Raw genomic sequence first — 19,167 nt, 5'->3', positions numbered from 1 at the left:
TAACACAGGGTTTCAGGCTGGCCGTTCTCTGCCATCTTCACTTTAATACCAAGTGTAATACAGCCTTGGAAACCTAGTAATTTGGGAACCAAAAGAGGTTTTAGTGTTTCTGTTTGCTGGGAAAATCATAGAGGGTTGGTTGCCGGGTTGTAAAAATGAGTTGTTTATTTATTTACTGAGGCACGGAGCCTAATGCGGGGCTTGAACTCATGGCCCTAAGATCAAGTCTGAGCTGAGATCAACAGATGCTTACCTGACGGAGCCACCCACCTGTCCCCTGGTCACAGACTCACAGGACCACCGGAGAAAGCGGGTCTCGCTAATAGTGTCCTGGAGGCGCTGCAGGTTCCGAAGCGCTCAGCCTGCCAGCCTGCGCGGAGTCTCCGTCGTCACTGTTCCGCGTCCCCGCAGCACGCACAGGGCTGACTTAGAGACGGCCGAGCAAGCAGGAGCGTGAATGCCCTGATCCTGTAAGCGGAGAACCGGCCGGTTCAGGTTCCTCTCGTTGGCTGTGTGGACTCAGGCCGAGCCTGCGTGTGTCTCTCTGCTCATGGGGACCAGCCCCGTGTGCTCGTGGCCCTTTGTTCCTGCAGGGATGTGTGTAAGCCCAGGGACGGGGCAGAGTATGAAGGCGGTTTGTTTCCTGTACCCTGGGTGCTGGAATGTGCTGTGTGCCGTTTTCTCCGGAGCTCTGTTCTTTCAGGAACCTACCCAGGATGCGGGTGGTTCTGCAGCTGCCGTCAGAATGCTGGGAGAGCCACAGCTCCTCATGCCACTGTTCTGGTGCGGGCGACAGGGAGGGCGGGAGGTCTCACCAAGGTGCTGGTCCCGGGGTGGGCGACGGGGAGGGCGGAGTCAGGTCGCGGTGCTGTTCCCTTCTGGCCACTCCAGCAACTTCACACATGCGCCTTTTTCACCCAACTCGATTTTGGCATAACACGTTCATTTTAAGCTAATTGAGTGTATCACGAGTTGGCACCTAGTCCTGTCGTACACACTGAGCCCAGCTGGCTGCTCGCCACTCATCTGGAAGATTCCTGGGAAGTGAGTGTGTGAGTTTAGCACATGCACTGTACAGCGGGGCTGGGGGTGTCTCTTACTGGAAACATGCCCCCACCCCAGTGACCTGGCCGGAGTGCGGAGGCCAGTGGTCACCTTCTCTCAGGGCGTCTCCCTCGATGCTCCCCAGCACCTGGGAAACCCGTGTTAGCATGAGTTCAGACCTGCTTCTGGGCACCAGACCAGGGAAGGGGACTGAAGGTGAGAAAGGGTCACGTGGTGGGGGATGGGTTACCTGGGGAGGAGGGTTACCCTCATGGGGGGAATGATCACCTGGGGGAGGGGTGGGTCATGGGGGTGCAGGGTCACCTGAGGGGGATGGGTCACCCGGGGTGGGGACGGGAGGGTCATGCAGGGGGGCCACTCCGAGGAGAGGGCTGTAGGTGAGGAGCTGGGAGGCAGGTCAGAACATACCTTCGTCTCTTTGTTTGGTCCCGCAGAAAAGACCCAGAAGCAGGGACCTTCCTAGACGTTCCGATGGCAGGCACCCTGATTGTTTTGTGAGGTTGTTTGTCTTTCCATTTTAGCTTTTGCCTGGATCCGGACAGACACTGGTATTCTTACCTAAGCAGCTCTTACCAGGCAGGGTCTTGGCCTGGAAATCCCACCTGCCTCAGAGGCTTGTCCCCTCCCTGGGGTGGGAGGGCAGCCGTCAGCACTCAGAAGACGACCATGTTCAAGGGCTCCGGGCTTGCCAGTGGGTGTCGGGTCAGGTTTCAGAGGAAAGGCAGATGTAGGCATCGGGTGGGTGCCTGTCTCCTGCAGGAAGGGCCTGGTCTAGTCGTTGACACACCGTCTGGGCTGGGGTCAGGGAGGGCAGTGACCCAGCATCCACGTGCTTCAGGCCCCTGGCAGCTGGCTTGTCCTGCAAGGCCAGGGCAGAGTGGACGGTGGCTGCCGCTGGGCCCACCCCCATCCCAGGGTCCGGAGCCCGTGGGAGAAGGGTGGTGGCACTGCCATTCCCAGCAGACCCCACTCTTGGCTGGCAGTGACCATGCCGGGTGGGAGCGGAGTCTGTGTGCAGAGTGGGGCACTTTGAGAGTAATACGGTGAGGTGCTCTGGGACGTCCCCCACCCAGGGGCGGTTGTGCCCTCCACCTCCCAGTCTGCAGCCCAGGCTGCCCTCTGCCCTGTCACCTGGGCGGTGACCCGTGGGGCCTCACACCTGCAGGATGTTGTGCTGCAGTCCCAGAGTGATTCGGGACGAGTGGCGTCCTTCCTGCTGAGTTTTACTGTTAGGAAGGCACCCGGCGGGTGGGCTGCAGGGGAGCACGGCTCGCCCACGTGGGGGCCGGTGGCTGCTGCTGCTCAGGGACGGCCGATTTGCCCAAGCGTGGCCATTCCTCACTCGCCACCTGCTTCCCTCCAGGGGCCTCCTGGCAGCTCGGGGACATGATGCATTTTTACAGGCTCCCACAGGGGTTGACCCGTGGGCAGGGAGCAAGCCCACAGTTCCTAAAGATTTGTGGGAAAAATCTCGTTAATTCTCCCTCAGTTCATTTGCTCCTTTCCCAAGAAATGCAGTTGGTCAGTTTGCTACAAACCCGTCCCCGGATTTATGGGTAACGCAGGCAAGACAAGGTGACGGTGAAGCCGTGGGCGCCCCATGTGGCGATTTCACTTTGCTGCCATCGGTGCAGATGTGGTGCTGGAGACGGGGCACCCGTGCTGCACCCATACCTATGTGTCCGGGCTGGCAAGGACCCGCTCACCCAGTGATCTGCGTTGTGCAGTGGGAGACAGTGGTTTGTTAGACGCCAGTTGAGGAGGGTTGAACGGAACGACTCTCTCTCCATCCTCAAAGGGCTCTGTCCTGCTTTAGTACTTACGTTATAGATTTCTGGGCCAATCCCTTTGACACTTTGTGTTTTTTTTTTTCTTCTTTTTCTTTTTTCTTTCTTTTTTTTTTTTTAAAGCAGGCTCCATGCCCAGTGTGGAGCCCAGTGTGGGGCTTGAACTCATGACTCTGAGATCAAGACCAGAGCTGAGATCAAGAGTTAGATGATTGACTGACTGAGCCCGCCAGGTGCCTGGGGACACTTTGTATTTTTAGAAATTTCTTTTAACTGACCAATGTGCGAAGTCTGTCTTCAGACACAGTCCTCTTCTTGTCTCCCCTAAAGTGAGAATAATGGAAGTAGATGAAATCTGTTTTAATTTTTTCAACAATGGAAATGTATTATTTTACTTTCAGATAAAAAAGGAAACACAGATTCGTTTCCTTCCACGCCTTTTCCATTTGCAGTTCTCTTTTTTTTTTCTAGATTTTTTTTTTTTTTGACAGACAGAGATCACAAGTAGGCAGAGAGGCAGGCAGAGAGAGAGGAGGAAGCAGGCTCCCCGCTGAGCAGAGAGCCCGATATGGGGCTCGATCCCAGGACCCTGGGACCCTGGGACCATGACCTGAGCCGAAGGCAGAGGCTTTAACCCACTGAGCCACCCAGGCGCCCCCCATGTGCAGTTCTCTTACAAGTAAAGCATTATACCCAATAAAGAAAGGAACATGCTGAATGGTGACTATCTGGGCAGTACAGAAGCATATAAAGAATAAGATCAAAATCACCCACTTTCTCCTAAAACCCCAAAATAATCATTGTGAAGGACATTTGAGTGAATATCCTTCCAGATGCTTTTCTGGGAACAAAAATGGAATCCTGTAATTCTCCAGATTCTTCTCATCACTTGTAAAAATGCAGACCCCTTTACCCTGGTTTGCTGAGTAGTGTTCCACGGCTTCATAAGGAAATACAGTTCTGTACTGAGCCAGTCCCCTAATGATGAAAACCAAGGTTTCAGGGTTTTTCCATTATACAGATACTAGCCCTTAATGACAGTCTTTTTTAAGTCCTTGTGTATTTGTGTGTGGAAAGGAAGCGTGGAAAATGTTGTGGGTTTCAGTGTTCTGTTGCAGCCCCTTTAAGTGGCGTATAACAATGGTCTTCACTTATGCTTGGGGAAACCATCACTCTCAGGTTTTTAACTATGTCAGATGGTCAGAGACTGGTCTTCTGCTGAGTACGTGGCTGGTGCTGGGCTCGACCCTCATATACTTGTGTCAAGTCTGTGACCCTTCACAGACACCAAGGTCTCCAATTTGGGGCCTTTGTGGAAAGTGTCTCGCTCTTGGGAGCAGGACCTGGAGGTGCTCGGTGCCTGACTATCAAGCCCTTGGAACATGTGTTTGAGGTGGTGTCTTCGCCTACAAGAAGATAGTTTTCTGGTGCGGTTCTCCAACTTTGTGGGCTATGGCCACCCAAGCTGTCTTGGTGGGTTTAATACACGTTCTTTGTTCTTACAACTGAGTCTGGGGAGAGGGTCAGCGCAGAAGTGGTGACGTGTTTGAGTGAGGGCAGGAAGCTGGCAGGACCCAGTAGGATCCATGGCGTTCATGGAAATAAAGCTCTTTCCTAAGTGATTTAGTACATTATGTGTAGGAACCACAGAATCTGAAACTGCCTTTCCCATGGTCAATCCTCGTCCCTCCCAAGACTCAGTATTTCCACTTTGCAAAATGGGCTCCAAAAGATCTAGCCTCCCTGGGAGTGTTGTAAGATATACCACTTCAGATAAGCCCAGAGGGCTTTGCATATTGGGTAGTTCTGTGGTTAGTTTTTCAAAACACATCTTGCAATTAATATAAAATTATTCTATATTTTATACTCTCTATATCTAACAGATATTTAATATTTAATATCTATATTAATACACACCAAGAGTTGATATTTAAAAGAATGAGAGATGGCCTGGAATGAGGGTTGGCGAATTTTCCTGTAAAGGGGCAGGTGGTAAATATTTTTTACTTTGAAGGCCACATAAGGTCATTGTCTCTTTTTCCTCCTCTTTCCCCCTTCTTCAACCCTTTGAAAAGGCCCTATAAGAAGAGACCGAGGGGGGCGCCTGGGTGGCTCAGTGGGTTAAGCCTCTGCTTTCGGCTCAGGTCATGATCCTAGGGTCCTGGGATCGAGTCCCGCGTCAGCCTCTCTGCTCACAGGGAGCCTGCTTTCCCCCTTCTCTCTCTGCCTGCCTCTCTGTCTACTTGTGATCTCTGTCTGTCAAATAAATAAATAAAATCTTTAAAAAAAAAAAAGAGAGACCGAGGGCAGGTGTGGGTCTGAGGGCTGTAGTTTGCTGACCTGTGGTCAGAGTTCCTCCTACAGAGTTGCTGGCAATGGAAATTCTGCTGAGCCCTGTGTGTTGCAGCTGAACATCCAGCCTAACCAGCATTTAAAGGGTGTTTTCACACAGTGTGAGTCATATTTGGCAATTTCCAAGAACATTTATGGTCATAAGGATTGAACTACAGACTTCCTCTCTCTTGGCTGTGATGGCCTAGTTTGCAGCAGAGCAGATTTCCTGCAAAGAACAACTAGAAAACCTGGATAGAAGACATGAGACGTATATTTGAAGGCATTGGGCAGCTGCTAAAGCAACCGGGAGTGGCCCAGATCCAACAGAGATGGGGCAGTGGAGAGCTGGCATCCGCAAGCTGCTCTTTCCCTCTGGGCATTTGCAGTTCTTGGAATGAGAGGCTGAGAAACTGGGGAGGAGTTGCCGGAGAAAGGCATGGAAAAGAGAGAGAAAGCAGCAGAGCTCTTTGTCATCCCACACAAATGTACAGTCCTCCAGATCCTGAAGAGAAGTAGGCACAGGAAGAGGGTCCCACGCCTGTGGCTCTCCCCTGAGGCATTTGCCCGATTCTTGAGTTGCACAGCTAAAGGCTTATCTGAAGGATACGGAAAGGAAAGCAGAATTTTTGGTTTCATGATGCTAAAGAGACAGAACTGGAATTCCAGACTTTCTAAGAAAAAAGGGTCAGAGCCCACATCCCAAGTGTTTGCTGAGAGCCCTGACGAGTTATACTCCAGGTGTGTGGATAAACCAGAGATAGAATTGTCCTTACAACAATGGTGAGGGTTAGGCCTTGATTGAATTAAGTGACCTGGCCCTACTCGCTGCCGAACTGTGAGGAAGGTAAGACGATCAGGCATCCAGGGCCTCTGCAGTTTCGTAGCTGATGTCTGGCATTCAGTTGTCGAGGCTGAGTGGCCAAGACCAAGACACAAAGACAGATAATGAAAAATGCTTATAATTATTGTACTTATCATACTTAAATTTTAAAATAACTGTGATTGCTATGTCAAAGGAAATAGATGACAAAATAGATTATTTTATGAGGGAAATGTATTCTTTCTTTAAATTTTTTAGAGAGAGAGAGAGAGAGAGCACATGTTTGAGTCGTGGGGGGGGGTGTAGAGTGGAGGGGCAGTGGGAGAGGGTGAGAGGGAATCTTAAGCAGGTTCCATGCCCAGTGCAGAGCCCAAGGTGGGGCTTGATCTCACAACCCTGAGGTCATGACCTGAGCTGAAATCAACAGTCACTTAACCCACTGAGCCATCCAGGTGTGCCCCCAGGGAAATGGATTCTATAAAAAAATAATCAGATGAAAATACTAGTGCTGAATTTAAAGACCTAGTGACGGAAGAGTAGACACGGCAGAAGAGCAGATGAGTGAAGTGGAAGTAGGTCAATAGGAAATGAGCCGGCAGAACAGCAGAGCAGGAAGCCTGGCTGTCTCAGAGGGTCACATGGCTCGTGCTCTCAGGCTTGTGAGTCTGAGCCCCACATTGGTGGAGAGATTATTCAAATGAATAAATAAAAACTTAAAAAAAGAATAACAGCACAAAGCTGATTAAAAACTCTAGAAAAGAGTATATGAATGTGGGACATGCCGTCACGTCGGTGAGTCCCGGAACAGGAGAGAAGACAGTACAGAGGCAGTATTGGAGGAGATAACATCTGAGATTTCTTTTTAAAACTGAAGAAAGTTTACCAAACCTTGGATATTAAAAGATCTGCTAAGTAGCTATTTTGTAGCTGCATATTGGCAGTTTCATACGGTTCAACATCATAGAATGAATTCAAATCAACCCACGCCTCTGGGTATCATAGTAAAATTAGTAAAAACCGGAGTTGAAGAGAAAACCAGGAAAGTAACCAGAGAAAATACCTGTCAACCCAGAAATATAAGGCTCACTGAATTACTTTTCAAACGTAAAGATGAAGTAAAGGCATACCGAGACAAAACTCGAGATAGTCCAGCAAGAGGAGATTGTCACTGAAATATCAAGGGGAGTTCTTCTGACAAAGGAAAAGAGCTCCTCCTAGAAGCGGGAGGTGCAGGAGGACATGGAGAGCAGTGAGAGCGGCAAGCAGGTGGTGAACTCACCTGAGTACTGTGTGCGTGGGGGGACTTGCGTCCTTCAGTTCCAGCGCCATGCTGGGTGCAGTGACCAGGCTAATGCTGTGATGAGTCGGGGATCCTGTTAGGAGTTCTAGGACAGCCACAAAGAGAACAGCTAGCAAGGGAGGAGCAACAAGGAGGTAATGAAAATAGTAAGGAAGAAGGCCTAAGGGAGAGAAATGATAAGATGGTAGGTGCAAACCCCAATACACCAGCGACAGTGTTGAAAAGAATTGGTGGGGGCGCCTGCACGCCTGTGTAGGCTGAGCACCTTGATCTCGGCTCAGGTCCTGATCTCGGGGTTGTGAGATCGAGCCCTGTGTGGGGCTTGGTGCTGGGCATGGAGTCTGTGGGAATCTCGCTCTCCCTCTCTCCCTTCCCCTTTGCCCCCTGCCACCCTGGGCTAAATATTTCATCTGAAAATTAAAGATTGACATTGAAAAACCAAACTGTATTATGTGCTCTTACAAGAAGCCATCTTAAATGTGGGATATAAAAGACATGAAAACACCTACAGAGCTGGCGTAAGTGTACGAATGTGTGGAGTTGGTTCTAAGGTGGAAGCATGTTTAGGGACAGAGGGATAAGTGTGGTGGCCAGGAGCACACAACATCATACGTTTATTTATTTTTTTTCAAAATTTTATTTATTTATTTGACAGACAGAGATCACAAGTAGGCAGAGAGGCAGGCTGGGGGGGTGGGGAAGCAGGCTCCCTGCTGAGCAGGGAGCCCAACCCGGGGCTCGATCCCAGGACCCTGAGATCATGACCTGAGCCGAAGGCAGAGGCTTAAAACACTGAGCCACCCAGATGCCCCCCAACATCATACATTTAATGCCTCTGATGTAATGGCAAAATACATAAAGCAAAAATTGAGAGAATCAAAGGAAAGATAGAAAACATGCGCAATCACAGTTAGGCTTCAGCATCTCTCTCTAAATAATTTACAGAACAGACAAGAAAACCTCCCCCAAAACCAACCCACTAAACGCACAGGAGGTCTGGAGGATGAGACGAGCAGACTTAACCTAATGGACACACACAGAACTCACAGCATCCAAACAGAATATGCGCTCTTTGCAACTGTAGTATTTACTGAATTTACTAAAATTGATCATATGTCGGCAAAAAGTGTCCTAAAGACTGAAATCACTCAAAATGTTTCTATGACTCGAGGAATTAAGCTAGAAACCCATAAAGTTAACAGAAAGTTCTTAGTTATTTGGAAATTAGCTACTCTTCTAAATACCCTATATATCGAAGAGGAAATCTCAGTAGAAGTTAGAACATATTTTGAACTGAACGATAATGAAAATACAATACTATAAACTTTTTGAGATGCAGCTAAAGCTACAGTTAGAGGAAAAGAATGATCTTTAGTGCTTTGTCAGAGAAGAAGAGAAATTGAAAACAATCTGCATATCCACTGCAAGAATTTAGAAAAAGATAGGAAATGGAACTTGAAGAAAATAATGAAGAACAAAGAATAATGTAGCAGAAAACAAATGTGCAACAGAGAATGAGCAAAGCCCATCACTAGCTCCTTAAAAAGATTTTAATATAAATTCATGAAAAGATTGATTAATAAAAAAGAGAAGGACCCCTTACTAATACCAGGGATGAAGCGTGGACATCACTATAGACCCTGTAGATGTTAACAAGACAACAAAGGAATATCGTGAATGATTTTGCCGTAAACTCAGATGCGATGCCAACCTTAGGAATACATACGGTTCTTACTGTGCGATTCAGCAGTTTCGCTCCTAGGTGTGTGTTCCCAACAGAAAAGCATGCTGAGGTGTACAAAGGGTGTGTGCACGAATGCTCCCGGCAGCTTCACCCCTGACGGCCCCAGACTGGAGCGCCGTCTACTCTGTCTGTCGCGCGCGTGCAGAGGAACGTGCACGTGAACATGTTCACACGACGGAGTCCTACAGAAAAATTACAAAACACCAGCGGTGTCACCAGACCAGTGCAGGTGAATTTCACAAACACGACACTGAGAAAGGAGGCAGGTGGGAAAGCGTGCACAGAGTGCGACTGCATTTCTGTGAAGTTGCAGGAATCGGGGAGCAGCGCCGTTGCAGTCCTTAGGGGCGCGGGGGGCCACGCGGGGCGGCCGTGCTTCTGGGTTGGGGTCTGTGTTTCGGTGGGTGTGCGCACTCAAAATTCTTCAGTCTGGCTCCCTCTCACGTGTGCGGAAGACATGTCGTATTTTACTAAAATGTCCGTGAAAATGTTTCTCTAGCTGTGGTAACTTTTGTAGCGCTTTAAGCAGATGGCAGGGGCCATAACAAGTATTTCCACCACCAATCTCCCAGAAAACCTTTGCAGAAGGAGACTGTGAGCGTGAAGGGGCCGTCCCCCTCTGGTCAGGGACGGGGCCTGAGCCAGATCCGGCATCTGGTGCCAACTCAGTGTGGGCCGCGCACCCCTGCTCCTGTCCGCAGTGGCCTGCCTGGTTGGATCTGTGTAGATGCTCGTTGGCCGAACCCAACTACACTTTCTGTGCCCTGTCCCGTGTCATGGGTTGCGCCCCATGCAGGCATGTCTACACATCACAGCTTTTAGTCTGCAGGATGCACACTGACCATCTACCCAGAGTGGTCTCTTCTCCTTCCTGTCGCACGAACGTCACACACGGTCTGGGGGATCTGGAAAACGCATCTTGGTCAAGTCAGGGAGAGCACTCGAAGGCCCTGACCTCAGCAGCTGGGTCAGGAGAGGTCATGTGACCCATGCCGATCCAATCAGAGTGATTCGTAGGACTTAGAGACTTCTGGGCAAAGACCCCTTTTCCTCCTCAGGTGGGCGGGAAGGCAGGTGGGAGAGCGGGCCTCCATAGCCACCCATGGGATGGGGCCAGCAGGTGACTTCCCAGACACAGCGGGTGCGGAGCCGTCCTGAGGCAGCTGAGCCCCTGTGGAGCCCTGCAGGGACGGATATGTCACGAGTGTTCTTGTGAGGTTGTGCAACTCGTTCTCACGTAAGCGCACGTAAAACAGACTCTCACCATCGCGGCCCCGGGTCGTACAGATCCCTCTGCTTGGTAGCAAGGGCCAGGGGTCAGCTTTTGCTGTGTTCCTTCTGTGGTTCCCACTCAGTGTGATTCTCTTGTCTGCCGGCCTCCTTACAAAGCATTTTAGTTTAAGCAGATCCCCCGTTGTGCAAGAAAGCTTTGTCACCTCGTGTTGTCTTCAGGAGTTCTCTAGGTCTGGAGAGTGTCCTTACGCTTTTGGCCTCTGCGGATCCTTCATATTCTACCCCCTGGCTCGTTTCCCTCTAATGATTGCTTTTCTTCGGCGATGTGGCTTGACATTTCAGACCCCATTTGTTCACAGTCCACGCCACATTACGGGAATCTGCTCCTGCGTCAATTTGAATTCAGATTGCATCTAAGTGAAAAGCCTGTGCATTTAATAAAAAATCAGAAAACCAGCCTGCTTCCATCATTCTCTACATTTGCAGACTTCCAGTTCTGACTGGAGCGTTTTCCTCTCAGACAGGACTCTGCTGTTCGGAACGGCAGCTTGAGCACAGCTGAGCCCTGGGCAGCCTGGGAGGAGGTAGCCAGGACAGGACTGCAGGCGGGAACGGGGTGAGACCAGTGGGAGCCGATGCGTCTCCGAAGTCTGTGGAAGTGGAGGGTCAGGACCGAGGGCCGGAGCTGTTGGACAGCGACAGGAGGTGAAGCTCATTGCAGAGCTTGATGGCAGGAGGAGCCTGAGGCGCGAAGCCAGGAGAGCAGGTGAGTGCTGGCTCGAGTCAGCACTGGACCCCTGAGCAGCACCTGGGCTGCGGCAGGAGCAGCCCTAACGCGGACTGCGCTCACTGGCCTCCCCTGAGGCTTCTGGTGCCCGGCCATCTTCATGGATCTGCTAGAATGAGCCGCTGGTCTCATATAAATACGTTCTTCCTGGAGACACTGAGCGGCTCGTCCTGTTGAGAGACAAAACCGTGTTCCAGGGGGTCTTGGCGTCGGAAAGCCTGTCCTCAGGGCAGTCACTGCCCAGGGCACAGGGATAGCCAGTCACTGACTTGTCCTTGGCATGACCCATGTTACCCCCTGAAAAGCATCAGAAAGCGGATTCTTCAGTGACACCAAGTGTATGAGAGGACAGTGCGTCAATGACAGAAGGAGCCGGAGCCTGGGGTTGGAGCCTTGGGGAAGTCCAGGCTTTTTGGCCAGACAGTCCTGCCACCCAGAATGGTTCCACGGGATCGGGCTGGGGTTCTCCGCCCTCGTCTCTTCCCTGCGGCACAGATGTGCTGGCACGAGGCGGCAGAGCAAGGGCTTGGGCCGCGAGCGCGAGACATGCCTGTTTCACTGTGGTTCCTTTCACGGCTGTAAACTTCCACTGCTACGGAAGACGGTTGTTTTTATCCGAAAAGACTCCGAGAGAAGTGAGTGAAATGCTGACACAGACCGACTGAATCCCTTCCCTGGGGTTCGGGCCTCCTGGCTCTCCAGACCTGCCCCGGTCCACCTGGGTTCCTGACCGGAGGTGCCCACCCTGGCAAGCTGCGGACAGTGATGGTGCTGTGCGCCATTAAAAGGATTTTTGGGTCATTTTTTAAGTTCTGTTTAAGTTCCAGCTGGGTAACATCTGGTGCAGTGTTAGTTCCGGGGTTTATGAAGCGGTCGCTATAGTTTTCTAAGGACCGGAGGTGACTCGTGAAATGATGTTAAGCGAGAAAGGGAGCTGAGTTATGTAAGTAACATGATCCCAAGCAGGAAAGCGTTCTCGAAAGGGAAAATAAGGAAGGAAATAAGCCCGAATGCCAGCGCAGTTCCTCCGGTTGGCGGTTGGGACTGTCATTTCCTTCTTTGTTGGCCGCGTGTCCGGATGCCCTCGGGGAGCAGCCTTCGTGGCTCTCGGGAAAGGCCTCTCCGAGGGTCTCCCCGTCGTGCTCTTTCTGCGTGTGGAGAGCAGACGCGCGCTCTTCCGGGCTCTGAATCACACCGTCCCGGGATATAGTTCTGCGCCTCATGCTTCCCTACTTGAAAAAGTACTCTTTAATTTTTGCCTGAAGTAAAGTGTTTGGTTTGCACGTCCATCCTGTGGGAGCCGGGTTCGCACGGGGCTCCTGCTCACAGGACCCCGTGGGGTTTTGGGTCCTCAGCCCCTTGTTTATCCCTTGACTGGAGGAGCCCCTGATTGGAGGAGCCCCTGATTGGAGGAGCCCCTGAAACTTGAAAACCGAGCAGAATGTGTTCAAACTAGGCAGTTTAGATACTGAGCCGTCAGCTCAGCCGTCAGCTCAGGAGTCGGATTTTAGCCCCTTTTCTGCTGGCAAATCAGACAGGACTTTCTCAGTGTGTAATTCCGGTCTCAGCTGCAACCCACAGGCCCTCTCCGGTCTCTACCTTCTCCATAGTACACGCTTCCCCAGCAGCCCGTGCAGGACGAGAAGCTCCCGTCTTGTCCAGCCCAGCCAGCTTCCTTCTTCCAGGGTCCATCTCGGTCCCCCGCTGCCCTCCGTGTGGGTCCGCACCGTCCCTTCTTTACCCGACACATCTGCTTGGGCACCTGGTTAGGCCAGCCGACGCTCCCGAGTGGGGCTCTCTGATCCGCTGCCCCAGATCCGTGCCGATGAAGCGCGGTGCCCCCCTCGGTGCCCCCCGGTGTGCTTGATGGCCCTCTAGGTCAGCGTGGGTCTCCTGTGGCACTCTGTCGTAACAGCGGATCTCCGCATCTGTCTCTCTACCACTGTGTCCGTCAGGGTTTCCAGAGAAACAGAGTCAACGTGTACACGCGCATCTGTGTGTCTGTAGAGAAATTTATTTTAAGGAATTGGCTCACGTGACTGTAGGCGCATGAGTCCCAAGTCTGCAGGGCCGGTCCGCGTCTGCAAACTCAGGCAGGAGTCCGAGCTGCGGTCCTGGGGCCGACTTCTTCCAGACACCCAGCCTCTGCTCTCCAGACCTTCCACTCACGGGATGGCGTCCCGCATGATGGAGGTCACGCCCTTCAAGTTGGTGGAGGTGGCTGGCAATCACACTTACAAGACAGCTTCACAGCTACCTGCCTATGTCAGTGTTCGTCTAAATAGCTGGGTGTGACCGCTTCGCCAAGCCCACTTATGTGACTTACCAAGCAGGACCAGCTGGGGACCCATCTAGCTGTATGTGCCTCAGACTCACTGAGGAGGACCCGGGAGGGTCAGGTCTGTAGTTCCCGTCTTCGTCTCCAGCAGTAAGGGTCCATCTCTCTGCCGTTGCACGGAGCAAGGTGCCCTTGGGCGGTCAGAGCCGGTGTGCTCTTTTACAGACTTTCGCAGTGGGAAAGTGTTGCTGGGCAGGGTTTCTGAAAATCAGGTCCCTCTTTGCTCCTTGAGTGAATTCCATCATAGCTCAGCAGCAATCAGTGTGGCTTCTTGTTTTATCTGTGTGTCGCTTCCGCTTGGGCGGCAGCTTAATGAGGTCAAGCGGAGAATGGACTGCCCAGACCAGCCCAGCGAGACCACTCAGGTCGCGGCCTGGGCCTCTTTCCACGTGGGGATATGCTGCGTGAGGTGCTCCTGGGCCCCGTGTCCTCCTGCGTCTCCTCCTGTGAAAACCACTCGGTGTCTTGGGGTGGGAGACCCTGGGCCGGCATGGTCAGCCCGGAGTGGGCCCGGCAGGTGCTTCCCAGGGCGGGCATGCCACGTCGAAGCTCCCAGACTTTTCGCGTGCTCTCTATGCCCTCCGGTTTCATTTTCTTCATCTATAAAGTGCAAATAAGGAGTTACTGCTTCAGAGGGGAGTGTGAAGATTGAGTGAAATGAAACTATTGAGCACAGACGCGCAGTGCATCCTAGCTGCGTGTGTGACGGAGTTCCGGTGCGGTCTTGGTTCTCTGGGTCTAGCAGGGCTGTCACGTCTCTGCTCCCAGATCCCTCCTGGTGCAGGAGGGAGCCAGACTCACTGCCAGGATCCCCTCCCAGAGGAGAGTCCGGGCCGAGCTGCGCGCTCAGGAAGAGACAGTCTGGGACTCGCTGTCGCACTGCGGAGGTCGCCTCGGGGAGGGGCCAAGGAGAGTCCCAGGGAGCCAGGGAGAGTCCAGGGACTTCACCGCCCACCGCTTGCATTCCAGAAGACTCTCGGCTCACACACCCCTGCGGCCCCTCGGGCAGGTGTGGCCCCCAGTGTCACCTGCTCCAGGGGCTGCCGAGGCCCCGCGCGCAGCTGGCACGGAGGAGATGTGGTTTCGCGCTCCCCGTCCTCACCAGCGAGTCTCCTGTTGCTCCTCCCGGCTGACTCCCTGCCCAGGCCGCTCCTTTGTTATCTTAAAAAGTGAAATAAGTCAGAAAGACGTTACCCTGTGACTTCCCTCACCTGTGGAAGTCCAGAAACAAGACAGAGGATCACAGGGGAAGGGGGGGAATAAAATCAGAAAATTCGAGAGGAAGGGGCGCCTGGGGGGCTCAGTTAGTTGAGCCTCTGCCTTTAGCTCAGGTCATGATCTCAGGGTCCTGGGATCGAGCCCGCATCAGGCTCTCTGCTCAGGGGGGAGTCGCTTCTCCCTCTCCCTCTGCGCCTTACCCCCACTTGTGCTCTGTCTCTCAAATAAATAAATAAAATCTTAAAAAAAAAAAAAAAAAGTGTTGGGGCCAATTCCACATTAAAACCTGTTAAACCCCTAGGGCCTGCCTGGGTCTGCTTAGCCATAGTGACTCCATGTTGCCAAGGTAGACATTTTGTTGTTTAATAAATGCCTCAGCAGTTACTGATATGAGTTCCAGGCAACTGTTCCTAAAACACACACCTAAAACAAGGCCATTATTGTTTAATAAACGCCTCAACAGTTATTAATATTGGTTCCAGGTAACTGTTACTAAAACGCGCACCTAAACCAAGGCCAGACAGGTGGAAACATCCAGTCAGCCAAAGCCACATACGTGGAGGTCTGCAGTTGTGCCCTATAAAACTAGCCTGTAAGACCAAGGGACGGTCGCTGTGTTCGGAGGCGGCCCTGGCCGGTCAGCCTGACTTCTAATGCTTGGCATAGAATAAGGCTTTGCATAACTTTCACTTTGTCTCAGTCTCGTTCCTTTGGTAACGGACCCGACAGAAGAAAATCAGAGAGGCAGACAACCCTTGAGACTCCTGACAGCAGGGCACAATCTGAGGGCTGGCGGAGGGGAGGTGGGTGGGGGGTAGGGTAACTGGGTGATGGGCATGAAGGGGGGCACGTGATGTGCTGAGCACCAGGTGGCTTTATTTTTTTAAGATTTTATTTATTTGACAGAAAGGTGAGAGAGGGAACACAAGCAGGGGAAACAGCAGAGGCAGAGGGAGAAGCGGGCTTCTTGGCTGAGCAGGGAGCCCCACAGGGGACTCGATCCCAGAACCCTGGGATCATGACCTGAGCTGAAGGCAGATGCCTGACCGACTGAGCCCCCCGGGTGCCCCTGCGAGCACTGGGTGTTGGACGCAGTCATTGAATGGAATCATTCAACTCTAATCCTGAGACAGAAAAAAAAAAAAGTGATGGTGTTTGAGGTAAGTTTCCATGCAGACGCTCTCCTCAGGTTTTCTTGCTTTGGGCAACCTCGCAGAGAACGAGGCCCCGTTGTGTTGGACTGGAATTCCCGTCCAGGAAGCTGGCCTGTGCCCCACCGGTGCCATCCCCCCTTGTCACTTTGTTTTTGGAGAGCAGTCTGGAGCACACAGGGCCTGTTGGTCTTGTCTTCTGGCCCCCTCCAGTGCCCGTGACCTCCAGATACACCACACCGAGCGTGTTCAGGCTGGCGGGGCTCGGCTGAGTCACCGGGAGGGGGTCTGCCAGGCGGTCACCAGGAAACCTGTGCTTCTCATCTCAGGCCACACTCGGTGCCGCAGGCCACAGGGTTTCAAGCGGCGTTTGCTGTCAGGTGGAGGAGCGGGTCTCTTCCTCGTCTTTTTTCTCATTTCCTCCTTTTATTTGACTCTCTGTGAGACATGCAGGAGTCTGGGTTTGCATCTGAAAGGAGGATCTGGCAGGTTTCAGAATCTTCCAGTTCCCGTCCACGCCCGGATTGGTAATTGGAGACGTCGGAGGGTGTTCCGGAGCCGCCGTCGAGGGGCTTTGCTGATGCCCCTCCGTGTGTGTGTTCGGTTCTCCCAATCCAGAGCAGCCGTGTCTCCCTCCCCGCCGTGTGGGTGCCGGCTTTGCACATGGGAAGCCCACCTCGAGTCTGCGGTGCTGGGGGTCGCTCTCGGGTGCAGCGGAATTTCCTTGCGGGCCGGTGATGACACAGCTGGCCATCTCTGAGGCGGGGTTCCGCAGGCTGGTAAAATTAATGAATTCCAGCAAGATGGCATGTTTTAATGGCACTTTTTTCGTAGGTCCCCTTAGAATGGTGGATTTTGCTGGGGTGTTTCGGTGCTGAGTCTTGGTTTCCAGTGGGCACCCCGGCTGGTCTCTCAGAGCTCACCGGTCTCCAGTCTCAGCACCTGTGCCGCAGGACCTTCTCGCCCTGGTGGTGAAGGAGGACCTGACTGCGATGGTTAAGGCTCTTCACGGCTGTGCTCCAGACCTCGCGGAGGGTAGTGACGCTGTTTTCTGCGCTGCTGCTGACGAGCACGTGGTGGGGGATGTGTGACCCTGCTTCTGCCGGAGCCTCTAGGTTTCGGTGCCATCCCACTTGCATCCAACAGGACTACGGCTCTCAGGGCAGCACAGAACATCCCGGAGAGAAAAACCCAGCCGTCGGCTGCACTATTCAGCTTCATTTTTTTTTCCACTTTCATGGAAACCATAAGATTGTTTTGTGTTTCAGATCAAACATGTTTCTGAGCAAAGAGTACATTACCCAGCTGTCTTCAAAGCCATTACTTATCACTGTTCAGATTTAATCCCAGCCATCTGTTCATTTCTTTCTTTCCATTTCTGTTTCGGGCACGTCACAGGAAGGCTGCTTCTTGACATCTCTCACTTGGAGGATCTACAAAAAGGAAAATATGTCAGAAGCGTTCGATAACATTTTGTCGGTGCATTCTGCATAAATAATTAAAAGTTATATTCCACTTCAGATGCAGTAACTCTGCCCTTACCTCAACCTAAAACAAATCGGAAGACTCCAAGAAGCAAAATGAATCTTCTATTAATATTTCTTCATGAGGGGGGGTCTCAATACTGGGCCACCGGTAAAATTCTTCCTTTTAATTGTGGTTCAGTTGGAGTTTTTATCTGAAGACCGAGACTAAGTTACAGTACGTGGTGTATACACTACTGTATTGCTGATTGCAGTGCACCTGATCAATGTGTATAACGGGCTTATTTTTATTCCAAGCCTGGATCAGAATGTGAGCCCCACAGGGTTGAGGCTGTAGGACAGTTGTCACTCAAGAAACAAACTGGAATTGGCTGAATTTTGTCAGAGAGGGACCTTGGCGGAATGAGGCATGTGGTTGCTTTTTGAAAGCCCCACAGCTTTGGAAAGGTCCAGAAGATAACGGGTGGCATTTCTCCACTGACTCTCTTGGAACCCCGGGTGCTTTAGTCCTGAGGCCTGTGGCCCCGTGGGGCTTGACACATCTGTGGCCGTGCCGGGACCGTGGACACAGCTCTCTACAAGGAGTTGGGCTGAGGCTGCCTCGCTCCATCCGCAGACACCCTGTGGGACATGTTTCAGGAACGGGACTGCAAGTGAAGGGAGATGGGAGTCGGCAGCTGGGGTGATTCCTCTGGAAGCCCATGTGGCTGAGAATGAAGATGCTGTTTTCATGATTCACGTTAGCCCCTGTCTCTGGGAAGGGAAAAGAACTCAGAAATCACGCCTACGTGTGTAAACTGATTAGCCGTAATATCCAAGAAGCCTTCCCTTCTCCGAAACGTCTCCTGAGTCAAAAGCACGAGACAGCTCTGCAGATATGCTGATCTCCTTTGCGTTTGATGAAGAGGGACGAGCACATCCCCGCCCTCTGCGTAAAGCAGCCCTGGACGCCCCCACCCTCGAAAGACAAACCGAGATTTGTTTCTGAAAAGAGCCCCCAGGAGACCAAGGTGTGTAGGTCAAAGGGCACGTGTGGCGGGTGGGACCCATGACAGGAGGGTGATCTCCCCGCCAGTGGTCTGTCCCAAGCTTCTCTTTACTGCGCACCCCTCCCACCCGCCACCTCCGCTGTGCCCCGGGTCATGGTAAGGCCCAGGAGCTCCTTTTTGGCCTGCTTTGGAAAGAAAAACGGTGGCTGTTTGGGGAGAGAGACTGTTTTCTCCATTCCTTGCTCACTTACTGAAGTGCTTGTATGCACATTGGACAGAAACCGATTATAATACAGCATATCCCTACTTCCCTTTGGAGACTTTTTCCTAATAAATTTTAAAATGTTGATTCCGGTACAGTTAACACAGTGTCGTCCGAGCTTCCACTGTAGGATGTGGTGACTCAGCGACTCTGCATGACTCGGTGCTCTCCTCCTCGTAAGGGTCTGCGTTGATCCCCGTCACCCATCCCCCGCCCCACTCCGGTCACCATCCGTGTGCTCCGTAGTTAAGGGTCCGTTTCTGGTTTGCCCCTCTCTTTTCCCTTTGTTCCTTTGTTTCGTTTCTTAAATGCCACATACGAGGGAGCTCACACGGCGCTTGTCTCTCTGTCTGGCCTCGCTCAGCGCAACACTCTCCAGCTCCGTCCATGTGGCTGCAAACGGCAAGATTTCATCCTTTTTATGGCCGAGTAACATCCCACAGTGCGCGCGACCCCGTCGTCTCTATCCATCCTCTCCCGACGGGCACTTGAGCTGCTGCCATCATCTGAGCACCGCAAACCGCAGCAGAAAGCACTGGGGGGCTGGGGGTGGGGCGCGTCCTTCGGATCCCGCTTCCGCCGCGTTCCGGGGGAACAGCCCGTGGCGCTGTCACTGGCTCTTAGAGCAGCTCGACATTTCCCTTTCCGAGACCCT

At 52.2% G+C, this 19,167-nt stretch overlaps 1 protein-coding gene across 1 annotated transcript in view; it reads left to right on the top strand.

Moving 5' to 3' along the window:
- Positions 1-19,167, top strand: part of LOC111154447 (protein tyrosine phosphatase, receptor type N2) — a 650,145-nt gene that overhangs the window by 34,575 nt on the left and 596,403 nt on the right. The gene's annotated exons all lie outside the window — the stretch shown is intronic.

This window comes from Enhydra lutris, unplaced genomic scaffold (assembly GCF_002288905.1).
Source record: "Enhydra lutris kenyoni isolate GAN:26980312 unplaced genomic scaffold, ASM228890v2 scaffoldscaffold37, whole genome shotgun sequence".
NCBI lineage: Eukaryota > Metazoa > Chordata > Mammalia > Carnivora > Mustelidae > Enhydra > Enhydra lutris.
Note: the sequence above shows the minus strand (reverse complement) of the source record. Positions and strands in the feature narration are given on the sequence as shown.